This window comes from Ranitomeya imitator, chromosome 3 (genome assembly GCF_032444005.1).
Source record: "Ranitomeya imitator isolate aRanImi1 chromosome 3, aRanImi1.pri, whole genome shotgun sequence".
In the NCBI taxonomy this organism is placed as follows: Eukaryota; Metazoa; Chordata; class Amphibia; order Anura; family Dendrobatidae; genus Ranitomeya; species Ranitomeya imitator.
This window is the reverse complement of record NC_091284.1, coordinates 170,626,733-170,640,769: the sequence shown is the minus strand read 5'-3', so window position 1 is coordinate 170,640,769 and position 14,037 is coordinate 170,626,733.

Below are 14,037 nucleotides of genomic sequence, written 5' to 3'. Positions count from 1 at the left end.
GAGAACAATTATGGAAACAGGAACACATGGGCTACTTGCACAGTGAACAAGTCTGTATGATCATGTTCACACACCACCAAGAAACCTGAAGACACAAAAGAGAATAGTAAAACCAAAAACACTCAGTTTGAAAAAATGTTGCAGTAATCTGCAAGTGCTAGTAAAAGATGTAAAAAACAGGGTATTTGGTTGATACGTTTTTTGCAAAAAATGTATACTAAGCTGCTCTACCAATCTTCACGGTATACCCTTATCAGAGCAGTCCTAACTAATGTATGCAATCCCTATCTGATGTATTTAAAAACCTGATCATCTGTATATAACCTGTGTGAACAGGGTTCAGAGAGGAAAAATCCATGTGTGCATACAGGGTAGAACAGCTTTTGTGCAGATAGCCCAAGAGGAGTGGTGGAACTCCCCAGTCTTGTAGACACAAGAGAACAATTATGGAAACAGGAACACATGGGCTACTTGCACAGTGAACAAGTCTGTATGATCATGTTCACACACCACCAAGAAACCTGAAGACACAAAAGAGAATAGTAAAACCAAAAACACTCAGTTTGAAAAAATGTTGCAGTAATCTGCAAGTGCTAGTAAAAGATGTAAAAAACAGGGTATTTGGTTGATACGTTTTTTGCAAAAAATGTATACTAAGCTGCTCTACCAATCTTCACGGTATACCCTTATCAGAGCAGTCCTAACTAATGTATGCAATCCCTATCTGATGTATTTAAAAACCTGATCATCTGTATATAACCTGTGTGAACAGGGTTCAGAGAGGAAAAATCCATGTGTGCATACAGGGTAGAACAGCTTTTGTGCAGATAGCCCAAGAGGAGTGGTGGAACTCCCCAGTCTTGTAGACACAAGAGAACAATTATGGAAACAGGAACACATGGGCTACTTGCACAGTGAACAAGTCTGTATGATCATGTTCACACACCACCAAGAAACCTGAAGACACAAAAGAGAATAGTAAAACCAAAAACACTCAGTTTGAAAAAATGTTGCAGTAATCTGCAAGTGCTAGTAAAAGATGTAAAAAACAGGGTATTTGGTTGATACGTTTTTTGCAAAAAATGTATACTAAGCTGCTCTACCAATCTTCACGGTATACCCTTATCAGAGCAGTCCTAACTAATGTATGCAATCCCTATCTGATGTATTTAAAAACCTGATCATCTGTATATAACCTGTGTGAACAGGGTTCAGAGAGGAAAAATCCATGTGTGCATACAGGGTAGAACAGCTTTTGTGCAGATAGCCCAAGAGGAGTGGTGGAACTCCCCAGTCTTGTAGACACAAGAGAACAATTATGGAAACAGGAACACATGGGCTACTTGCACAGTGAACAAGTCTGTATGATCATGTTCACACACCACCAAGAAACCTGAAGACACAAAAGAGAATAGTAAAACCAAAAACACTCAGTTTGAAAAAATGTTGCAGTAATCTGCAAGTGCTAGTAAAAGATGTAAAAAACAGGGTATTTGGTTGATACGTTTTTTGCAAAAAATGTATACTAAGCTGCTCTACCAATCTTCACGGTATACCCTTATCAGAGCAGTCCTAACTAATGTATGCAATCCCTATCTGATGTATTTAAAAACCTGATCATCTGTATATAACCTGTGTGAACAGGGTTCAGAGAGGAAAATTCCATGTGTGCATACAGGGTAGAACAGCTTTTGTGCAGATAGCCCAAGAGGAGTGGTGGAACTCCCCAGTCTTGTAGACACAAGAGAACAATTATGGAAACAGGAACACATGGGCTACTTGCACAGTGAACAAGTCTGTATGATCATGTTCACACACCACCAAGAAACCTGAAGACACAAAAGAGAATAGTAAAACCAAAAACACTCAGTTTGAAAAAATGTTGCAGTAATCTGCAAGTGCTAGTAAAAGATGTAAAAAACAGGGTATTTGGTTGATACGTTTTTTGCAAAAAATGTATACTAAGCTGCTCTACCAATCTTCACGGTATACCCTTATCAGAGCAGTCCTAACTAATGTATGCAATCCCTATCTGATGTATTTAAAAACCTGATCATCTGTATATAACCTGTGTGAACAGGGTTCAGAGAGGAAAAATCCATGTGTGCATACAGGGTAGAACAGCTTTTGTGCAGATAGCCCAAGAGGAGTGGTGGAACTCCCCAGTCTTGTAGACACAAGAGAACAATTATGGAAACAGGAACACATGGGCTACTTGCACAGTGAACAAGTCTGTATGATCATGTTCACACACCACCAAGAAACCTGAAGACACAAAAGAGAATAGTAAAACCAAAAACACTCAGTTTGAAAAAATGTTGCAGTAATCTGCAAGTGCTAGTAAAAGATGTAAAAAACAGGGTATTTGGTTGATACGTTTTTTGCAAAAAATGTATACTAAGCTGCTCTACCAATCTTCACGGTATACCCTTATCAGAGCAGTCCTAACTAATGTATGCAATCCCTATCTGATGTATTTAAAAACCTGATCATCTGTATATAACCTGTGTGAACAGGGTTCAGAGAGGAAAAATCCATGTGTGCATACAGGGTAGAACAGCTTTTGTGCAGATAGCCCAAGAGGAGTGGTGGAACTCCCCAGTCTTGTAGACACAAGAGAACAATTATGGAAACAGGAACACATGGGCTACTTGCACAGTGAACAAGTCTGTATGATCATGTTCACACACCACCAAGAAACCTGAAGACACAAAAGAGAATAGTAAAACCAAAAACACTCAGTTTGAAAAAATGTTGCAGTAATCTGCAAGTGCTAGTAAAAGATGTAAAAAACAGGGTATTTGGTTGATACGTTTTTTGCAAAAAATGTATACTAAGCTGCTCTACCAATCTTCACGGTATACCCTTATCAGAGCAGTCCTAACTAATGTATGCAATCCCTATCTGATGTATTTAAAAACCTGATCATCTGTATATAACCTGTGTGAACAGGGTTCAGAGAGGAAAAATCCATGTGTGCATACAGGGTAGAACAGCTTTTGTGCAGATAGCCCAAGAGGAGTGGTGGAACTACCCAGTCTTGTAGACACAAGAGAACAATTATGGAAACAGGAACACATGGGCTACTTGCACAGTGAACAAGTCTGTATGATCATGTTCACACACCACCAAGAAACCTGAAGACACAAAAGAGAATAGTAAAACCAAAAACACTCAGTTTGAAAAAATGTTGCAGTAATCTGCAAGTGCTAGTAAAAGATGTAAAAAACAGGGTATTTGGTTGATACGTTTTTTGCAAAAAATGTATACTAAGCTGCTCTACCAATCTTCACGGTATACCCTTATCAGAGCAGTCCTAACTAATGTATGCAATCCCTATCTGATGTATTTAAAAACCTGATCATCTGTATATAACCTGTGTGAACAGGGTTCAGAGAGGAAAAATCCATGTGTGCATACAGGGTAGAACAGCTTTTGTGCAGATAGCCCAAGAGGAGTGGTGGAACTCCCCAGTCTTGTAGACACAAGAGAACAATTATGGAAACAGGAACACATGGGCTACTTGCACAGTGAACAAGTCTGTATGATCATATTCACACACCACCAAGAAACCTGAAGACACAAAAGAGAATAGTAAAACCAAAAACACTCAGTTTGAAAAAATGTTGCAGTAATCCGCAAGTGCTAGTAAAAGATGTAAAAAACAGGGTATTTGGTTGATACGTTTTTTGCAAAAAATGTATACTAAGCTGCTCTACCAATTGTTCTCTTGTGTCTACAAGACTGGGGAGTTCCACCACTCCTCTTGGGCTATCTGCACAAAAGCTGTTCTACCCTGTATGCACACATGGATTTTTCCTCTCTGAACCCTGTTCACACAGGTTATATACAGATGATCAGGTTTTTAAATACATCAGATAGGGATTGCATACATTAGTTAGGACTGCTCTGATAAGGGTATACCGTGAAGATTGGTAGAGCAGCTTAGTATACATTTTTTGCAAAAAACGTATCAACCAAATACCCTGTTTTTTACATCTTTTACTAGCACTTGCGGATTACTGCAACATTTTTTCAAACTGAGTGTTTTTGGTTTTACTATTCTCTTTTGTGTCTTCAGGTTTCTTGGTGGTGTGTGAACATGATCATACAGACTTGTTCACTGTGCAAGTAGCCCATGTGTTCCTGTTTCCATAATTGTTCTCTTGTGTCTACAAGACTGGGGAGTTCCACCACTCCTCTTGGGCTATCTGCACAAAAGCTGTTCTACCCTGTATGCACACATGGATTTTTCCTCTCTGAACCCTGTTCACACAGGTTATATACAGATGATCAGGTTTTTAAATACATCAGATAGGGATTGCATACATTAGTTAGGACTGCTCTGATAAGGGTATACCGTGAAGATTGGTAGAGCAGCTTAGTATACATTTTTTGCAAAAAACGTATCAACCAAATACCCTGTTTTTTACATCTTTTACTAGCACTTGCAGATTACTGCAACATTTTTTCAAACTGAGTGTTTTTGGTTTTACTATTCTCTTTTGTGTCTTCAGGTTTCTTGGTGGTGTGTGAACATGATCATACAGACTTGTTCACTGTGCAAGTAGCCCATGTGTTCCTGTTTCCATAATAACTGGATTAGATGCAGTGAAAATAGAGATACACAGGCGGTATAGCTTGTTTCACAGGCAGGCCACTCTGCTGACATGCAGACACTGCTCCTAGGCCCTAAACTATTAACTGGATTAGATGTAGTGAAAATAGAGATACACAGGCGGTGTAGTTAGTTTCTCAGGCGGGTTACTCAGATGACTATCAGACAATGCTACTAGCCCAAAAGGATTGGCTGAGCTAGATTACACCAAATGCTGTGACAAACACTTGCACAGCACAGGCCTGCCTGGTAAACAGTGCTATGAACTGCTGTAACCTACCCTGAAAACGGCTGATATTACAACTAGTCCCGCCTCCTCCCAACTCCCTAAATCTATTTATCTGACAATTCGCTCCAAAAAAACACTCTTTGTCTGTATTGCGGCCACAGCAGCAGCGGTGCCGTCTAACACTAAGCTGCAGCAGTGAGGAAATGGTGGCGATGGGGCAAATGGCTGGTTCTTATAGGGCAAGGACATGTGACATACACAGCCAATGACACATGCCCTTGCTTGTATGCATCACATGCACATTGCTGTGTGTGTGGGCACTGCTGATAGGCTGAGAGACTGCACCGCCGCACTGTAAATGCGGGAAAGAAAAAAAATGGAGATCGGCGTTATTTCAGCACAGATCTATCCCCCGCCCACTATACACTATAAATCAAGCCAGGCTTTTGCTGAATGAACAGTTATCGAACAGAAACTCGAACAGCCGAATCTTAAGCAAATTGTTCGGGTTCGTCGAACGACTCGAACACCGCCCAAAACAGCTCGAATTTGAGATTGGTGAACAGTTCGACTCGAACACTGCTCATCTCTACTGATAAGTACAATAGATGATCCAAGGTTGAACTGTTGAGCTACGTGTATTTGTCAACAAGCAGAACAGATCTATTTAAAAAACCACAGGAATTGAAATTGAAAGGTGGAACTTGGGATGGATATACAAAACAATACAACAAGCAGATTTATCAATAAATCTTTATATATACCAATATATTAAACACTCTTCGCACACTTCCTTTGCATACTAAATAGAAAATCAATTAAAGCACTTAGCAATTCAATATCCTTATAACAAAAGCAAATACCATTATTTCTTTTTAGAGCATTATATTAGACTCATCACAATTAAAGAAGGTTGCATATTATGAAGAGATCAATTGTCTATAATCCACAGGAATATAGCAAGCTTTTTCCTCACACTGGAGCTTATGTACATGTAAAGGAAATGTCCTTGTTTTCTTAGCATTCACAAAAGGCATAAAAATTGTCTTTTCTATAAATTAATTTCTTACCAACAATATAAGCTTGTTTGGATAGCACTGTTCAACATACTGTATATTTGCGGAAACAGAAGTGCAAACAAGCATTTTATAGTCAAATATGGATAATATAGAGTGGTTCGTTAGCGTGTCAAACTTTTAGGAGGTCAACAGATCAGTGGTCCAAATTGTGTCCCTGACAATGAGTTCATTACATATTTCTGCTACTTTATAATTGTAATTTATTAGTCAGCACTCATCAAAATTTAGCAAATTGTTAATTCATGACAATATTCTTGTTTTTTTTTAATTGAAACTATATTGTAACTATTGCTTAAACTGGTAAGTTCGTGAGGATCATGCATAATTATTATTATTTATTTTTAAACAACCATTACTTCCATTAATACCTGTTACTTGTACAGGTTAAAAGGGTTTAAATACAAAATACAAATATAAATATAAATTACAATGAACAAACTAACAGCGACACACTGGTTCAGATGGGAGAGGACTCAACTCACAGGCTTACAATCTTCAGGATGGAAACAATCGTGCAACAGACAAACTTACCCTACAGATTCTTAATAGCTGGACACAATTTATTTTACATTACGCACTCACCTGTCACCATTCAGACCCACCTAAACTTCTTCACGACATATGACGTATATGGATCGCCCCCATGAGACTATGGGGTACTTGGTATCGGGTCCTTCGGTTCACAGGGGGATTTCGTGGTGGCTGACCCGGTCCGTGGACCTGGGATGTCCGTGTAAAAGGGAAAGGTCTTTAAAGGGATAAAGTTTGTGTTCGTAACGCCACCTGTGGTATTCGGTCAGGGTGACCGACGCTGCTTTAAGGGGTCCGCTGGGGTGATGTTATGGCAGCTAGATGGTATACCTTCGCACAGGTGAAGTGTATACCCAGGGCTTCCTGGTGTGTAGATGGTGGATGTTGAGAGGCGCAGTGAAGAATGAGGACACAAGGTTGCAGGCTCTTTACCTTTACTGAAGACTTCAGCATCCACAGTCCAGGGCACCAGATCACAGGGTTGGCAGAGTCCGGCCGGTTTGGAGGCAAGTCGAGAATCCCCTTGTCCAGGTGGAAATCAGTAGCCTTCCTCTAGCGCTGCAGTGTTGTAGTCCCTTACTGCTAAGCTTCTCATAAGGTCCTCACAACTGTTGTAGATGTTATGTCTCTCTCCCTCTCCCGGATAGGACAAACCCATATGACTGGTGGCTTGAGGCGTTTTATAGGGACTCTATCAAGCCCCAGTCTCTAAGGGGTGCCACCGTGCCTCCTGGGTGTAGAGTGGACAGGTAACGTGAAATTAGCTGTCCTTATATCTCTGGAGCAAGGCATAAAGGGTCATTGCTCCTCGGTTTTCCGGCTACCGGGATTCTGCATCTCAGAAGGAGGCAGCCTGTGTAGGGCTGGTCCCCTTCTGATATCCACTCCTTTGCTACGACTTCTTTGCATGCTTGCTGCAGTACAGTTCTGCCTTCGATGTCTCTTTCTAGGAGCTGCAGCTCTGAGGGCATGCACAGCTCCGTGTCCTTCTCCCTCGATCTCTGACAGGATTCCACCCCTGTCAGGGACCAACTACCTGAGCGGAGCTCAGCCAGCAACTAACTAACTTTCCCTACAGGCGACCAGTTTTACCAATGTGTGGGGAGTGACCTAATAAATAGGAGCAAGAGCTCCCCCTGGTGGCCTGGAGTGTGAAAAGTGTTGCATGTTTGTGATACCTGGATGCAGTTGTCCTTCTTTGCCTCCAAATATAATATCGCTCTCTCCTAGAGGAAAATTACATTACTGCAATGACCAGGACTCTGGACTGCATATACTTACGTTATTTGTCATATCCCTGCCTTTGATGCTGTCACATATACCTAACCCACATTTTTCCTCCAACATGATTGGTGATTTAATCAGTCATCATGTGCCTCTAACAGCTACAGGGGGACCAGAGCTCAGCCATCTGCCATTAACCTGTAAACTCCCGCTATTAATTTTTGACAGCGGTTTTAACATATGCCAACAGAGCTGCTCATTGTTTCACGCTCCCATTGGCGCACCTGTGACGTGACAACAGAGCGTTGATGTGTTGTCATGACATCCAAGAGCCCGTCCATGTCTGTCATTATGACACTCCTGTGAAAGCCAAACCATGACTGGCATTCATGGGAGATCGTAATTTTAGCTATATATAGCAGTACTGAAGCCCTGCTATTTACTTTATAGCACAAGAGATCAGATGTTCGCAGCTTCAAGTTCCCTAAGAGTACAATTAAATCCAGTAAAAGGTGATAAACATTTTTAAAAATATGAAAAGGATAAAAAAAAACAGAGGTACAGATCACCCAGTTTAAAAATAAAATAATAGAGTAAAAAACACATATTTGGTATCACTGCTTTCGTAAAAGTCTGATCTATCAAAGTATAAAATAAATCTATCCGATCTATAAATGGAGTAAATAAAAAAAATATCAAAAGAGCCTGAATTATGTTTTTTGGCATCCAAAACTTTGCAATAAAATGCAGTAAGAGGTGATAAAAACATTATATATACCTGCAAATGGTATCAGTAAATATGTAAGCTCAGTACACAAAAAATAAGCCATCACACAGCACAAAAAATGATCGTGGGAACTTTCCTAGAAAGACTGGGAGCTTTCAAGGAAAGTTCCCACGATCTATGAACAGCCAGCAGAGGGCGCCTCACCGCAAATTAAGCTAAATATAGCTCATTGATCTATATTTAGACTCATTCCCTGGGGTTTTGCAGCGAGGAGTAGCCTGCATTCGCAAAGCTCCTGGCTGCAAAATGTTTTAACCCCTTCAGAAGGATTTACATCGTTGGACTTTACAGATCTGTGGAAGGTAAGTATATTGTTGGTTTATTATTTTTTTTTTGGCACAAAACGAGGGTCTTCACTGAGTGGATTGGGCGTTAAATAAAAAATTACAACAACCTTTGTTTTTATTTCATTAAAATAATTTTTAATAATGTGTGTGTGTATTTTTTTAACCCTTTCTTTCAATTGGATTAATAATGGATAGGTGTCATAATTGACGCCTCTCCATTATTAATTAGGCTTAATGTCACCTTACAATTGCAAGGTGGCATTAACCCTTCATTACCCCATATCCCACCGCTACACAGGAATGGGAAGAGAGTGGCCAAGTGCCAGAATAGGTGCATCTTCCAGATGTGCCTTTTCTGGGGTGGCTGGGGGCAGGTGTTTTTAGCCAGGGGGGGGGGGGCAATAACCATGGACCCTCTCCAGGCTATTAATATCTGCCCTCAGTCACTGGCTTTACTACTCTGGCGGAGAAAATTGTGCGGGAGCACACGCCAATTTTTTCCGCCATTTAACCCTTAAATATAATGGCTAGAACGCCCAAATTTTGCATATACACACTACTAACATTAGTAGTGTGGAATATGCAAAAAAATGGTGATATGAGATGGTTTACTGTATGTAAACCAGGTCTCATATCATGTCGGGTTTGTGAAGGAGAAAGCAAAAGCCGGTAATTGAATTACCAGCTTTAAAGCTATCTCGCGCTGCATTAAATATAAATATATATATATAGGTGTCTCCCTGACATATATATATATGTATATATACCTATTCTATGTGTATATATCTACTCTCATCTAACCTGTTAGTGTGATTTTACTGTACTCTGCGCTGAATTGCCGGCTTTTCTAAGGACACGGGTGCGTAAAAATCGGACAGCACTCGCATGGTGCGAGTGCTGTGCGTTTTTTTTCTCGCACCCATTGACTTGCATTGGCGAGTCTCGTCCGAGAATCTCAGCAATACGCAGCATGCTGCGATTTTTTTCTCAGCCGACACAGATTTTTCTCAGTCCGATTTCGGCTGGGAAAAAAATCGCAAATGGAGTGTCACATATTGATTAACATTGGTCCGAGTGCAATCCGATTTTTTATCGAATTGCACTCGTCCGTTTTCCTCACAAGTGGAGATGAGCCCTAATACTGATTTTTTATCTGTGGAATAGGTCTTCAATATTAGATCTGTGAGAGACTGACACCCAGCATCCAGTGATAATCTGTTGTTAGCTCTGACATCAGTCAGGAGTATATGATGAACGGAGTTCAACAGCACAACTTTAAACAATGTGTAGTGCCCACTGCCGAGATCTGCACATTGACTCTTTTTCAACTAAATAAATGCTGACCGGCAGTTTTCTGCTAAAACTTTTTTTCTTAAGGAATCTATGTAGCTTTTTGTCATTCTTAATGAAACATTTAGGAAAAAATTATAAAGGAGCTTGGCAGTCCTTCCCTCTAACTATTAGGCCGGGATCACACTTGCAAGAAACTCGCACGAGTCTCGCATCTCAATACCCGGCACTGCCACTGGCACTCGGACCAGATAGTAAGGGTATGTGCACACGATGCAGAAAACGCTGCGGATCCGCAGCAGTTTCCCATGAGTTTACATTACAATGTAAACCTATGGGAAACAAAAAAACGCTGTGCACATGCTGCGGAAAAAACACGCGGAAACGCAGCGGTTTACATTCCGCAGCATGTCACTTCTTTCTGCGGATTCCACAGCGGTTTTACAGCTTCCCCTATGGAAAACCGCAGTTGTAAAACCGCAGTGAAAGCCACAGAAAAACCTTGTTAAATCCGGGGTAAGTCGGCGATAAATCTGCAGCAAAAACGCAGCGTTTTTGCCCTGCAGATTTATCAAATCCGCTGCGGAAAAATCCGCAGTGCCCAAGAATACGTGTGCACATAGCCTAATACATGCAGCCGCATGCTCCGGTCTTAAGTGCAAGCGGCATTGCCGCGTATTGAGATGCGAGACTCATGCGAATTTCTAACAAGTGTGATCCTGGCCTTATTCTGTAAGTTAAAAAGACACAGTAGACCTCACCCTTGCATGATTACTTTTGAATTAGAAGTTGCAATGATAACTTTTTTTTTATACAGATTCAGTGATCATATCAAATCAAGTAGTTAAAGGGAATCAGGGAATCTGTCAGCATCTTTGACTTATCTAAACTATTAATATAGGCATGCAGGTTATGGACTGCTGAAAAAGCCTTACCTCTATGCCTCATATCAGATGCCTTGTTGTTGAGAAATCAACAAATATATATATATATATATATATATATATATATATATATATATATATATACTAGATGGCAGCCCGATTCTAAAGAATCGGGAGTCTAGAATCCATATATACTTTATTTATTCAAATGTAAGAATAATACAATTAATAAATAATAGTAAGAAAGAACAAAAAATGGCTGCACTCACCAGCTCTTGACAATTCTTGTTATTTAAGGTACAGTTACACAGGATCCATGAACATGCTTATGAGGGGAGGGATGAAAGACATCAGACGACAACTTTGCGTGTTGTGGCAAATGCCACAACAACGGTTCTTTGCTTAAGAACAATAATGTAAATAATAAATAATATGTATCAATAACTATGTATATTGGTATGTTCTATGACATTTTAAAATATTTCATTATTATGTGGAAAGGCTCTTAGTACCCATACTGGCGCATACTTGTGTGCCCATCAGGTATTTTCACAGTAATTTTACATCTGATGGGTTGGTATGAAACGTTTTTAATCAACTCTTGGGCTTAGCTAAGCCTTCATTTTAAATAATTCTAATAGGTACAACAGAAATAAAAGCCTTTTTGTGTACCCAAATTTTTTGTGTTTATTTTTACAGAAGTGTAAAATTTAAGAAATCAACGTTCATAGTACACCGATGGGCTAATATAAGCATGCCCATCAACCACATCATGGTAGCCTTTGAACTGATGGGTCCTAACTAACTGATTCCTATTTCTTAATACTCAGACCTCTTTCACATCTGCATGTTTCTGATATTTGCAGAAGTAATGTTAAAAACAATACAACTTCCACACTTGGCACCAAAGAACTGACCTACAACACACTTTCAGCAAGTGCCATGCAATGTAGATGAAGCTTGGAGTTAACTTGCAGTAAATGCAGCAAACGCGGCTTCGGCAATTGCATTAAATGCAGCCACAACAAAAACACTGGTAAGTGGAGATTTTGTGGCGAAAACAGCAGAAACCACATGTGCCACACCTGCCACAAGTGAAGTACAAATTCCGTATACATTGCCTGCAACTTACAGCAAGAGTGGCGTGGGTCAGCCCTTAGGCAGGAAGTGCAGAAATAGCCTTTTTTCCACCATAAATTCTCCAAATAGCAGAAAAATGTTGATGTGAAAGCAAAATCTCTATTCTTTCCCTATCTATCTAAAAATGTACCTATCTATATATCTATTTCTATGTACAGAACACACCTGAAGATAGAGATGTGTGTGAACAGCCATCCCACCCGTCTCTTACCTGTTCACAAAAACCTCACCCTTTTTAAAAACAAAATGAAATCTCTCAGCAGCTATATTGCTGGAGCTTCAAATACAGGTTCCTATCACCAAATACAGGCATTTGAATGATACACATCTTACATCTTGTACTTAATGTGTGTTCTACTTACCTATAAAAATATGTATTGATATATCATATTTCTAAATTTATGTAGATAAGATATAGAGTTATTAACCCTATATGCTAATGAGTACGTATGTTATATACGTATTTCCTACATAAGTACTTAAAATCTATATGTCTATGGCTACACTAATTTTTTTTTATTTTTTATTTTTTTCCTTATCTCTACACATAGAATTTGCCTATTGCTGTCTGTTATTAGAAAAACTGAATAATGAAAACAAAAGAAAATTAAGTTTAAACTAAAATGTTTTTGTACACAATATTACGTGTGAAGACTTTAGTACTATCAGCCAATAATTGTCCTTGAAGTGGTGTATTAACCACTTTAACCCTCACATTGCAACATTGCTTCACCCTGGAAAAAGCAACATACAATTGACCATGGGCAAAAGCAGGTTCTGGTAGATAAATGCCAACTCGATGGAGGGTCTGGCCTTGAGATTTATTTATGGTCATTGCAAATGCGGGCTTGATGGGAAATTGTCTCCGTCTTAATTTAAAAGGTAATCCAGTCTCTGATGGACACAAATCAATTCGTGGAATGAATACCACATTTCCTGCTGCTGACCCACTAATTACTTTAGCCAGTATGATATTGGCATGTAAGGCAGTGACAATGAGCCGCGTACCATTGCAGAGACCTTTGTTCGTGTTCACATTACGTAATAACATGACAATGGTGCCAATTTTAAGTTTCAGCAGATGTGAAGGCATACCAGTTGGTGTTAGTGAATTCAAAAACTCAAGTGGGTATTGATCGAGGTCATCAGCTTCATCAGGATCGATGGAATCATCACTGATATATTCAGTATAGTCACCTATCAATAAATCCATGACTTGGGAATTGACTTTCTCAACGTCCTCATTTTTTGGACATAAAATTGCATGAGATGCAGCTGTACTTATACTTTCGGTGTCATTCACATCAATACAAAGATTATCTCCAAAAATTTCAATTATTAAAGAGCCAGTACATACCATGTCTGGAGGAATTTCAATTACATCATCTCCAAGGTTATGTTCATTAGATAGTTCACCATTTCCCAGTTGAAGCAACCAACTGCTGTAGTGAGGATCAATGGAGCGCATGTTGTTAATAAGTGGCAGGCGAGTAAAATGTTGCCAGTGTTGTGAATATTTTATACAGCTCTCTACAACATCAGTTCTTGTCACATGAGGGATGACAGGAAGACATTGTCTAAAGTCGCCTCCAAAAACAATCACTTTACCTCCAAACGGTGTTTTTTCTTTGTGAGCTACATTTGTTGTCATGACATCACGTAAAACTCTATCAATGACATGCAATGCATATTTGGATAGCATTGTGCACTCATCAATAATAAAAAGTTTAGTGCTGTGCAAATCTTTTGCTGCATCGGTATCATTCTTAATCCTGGAAACAGATGTTTCATTCACAGGAATTGGAATCCCATAAAGAGAATGAATGGTTTGTCCACCTTGTAGCAAGTTGGCGGCAATTCCAGTAGTGGCAGCAGGTGACACAATGTCTCCTTGTCCTCTTAGCTGATGTAGGAGTAGATGATATAGGTACGTTTTTCCGCTGCCACCAGGACCATCAAGGAAAAAAC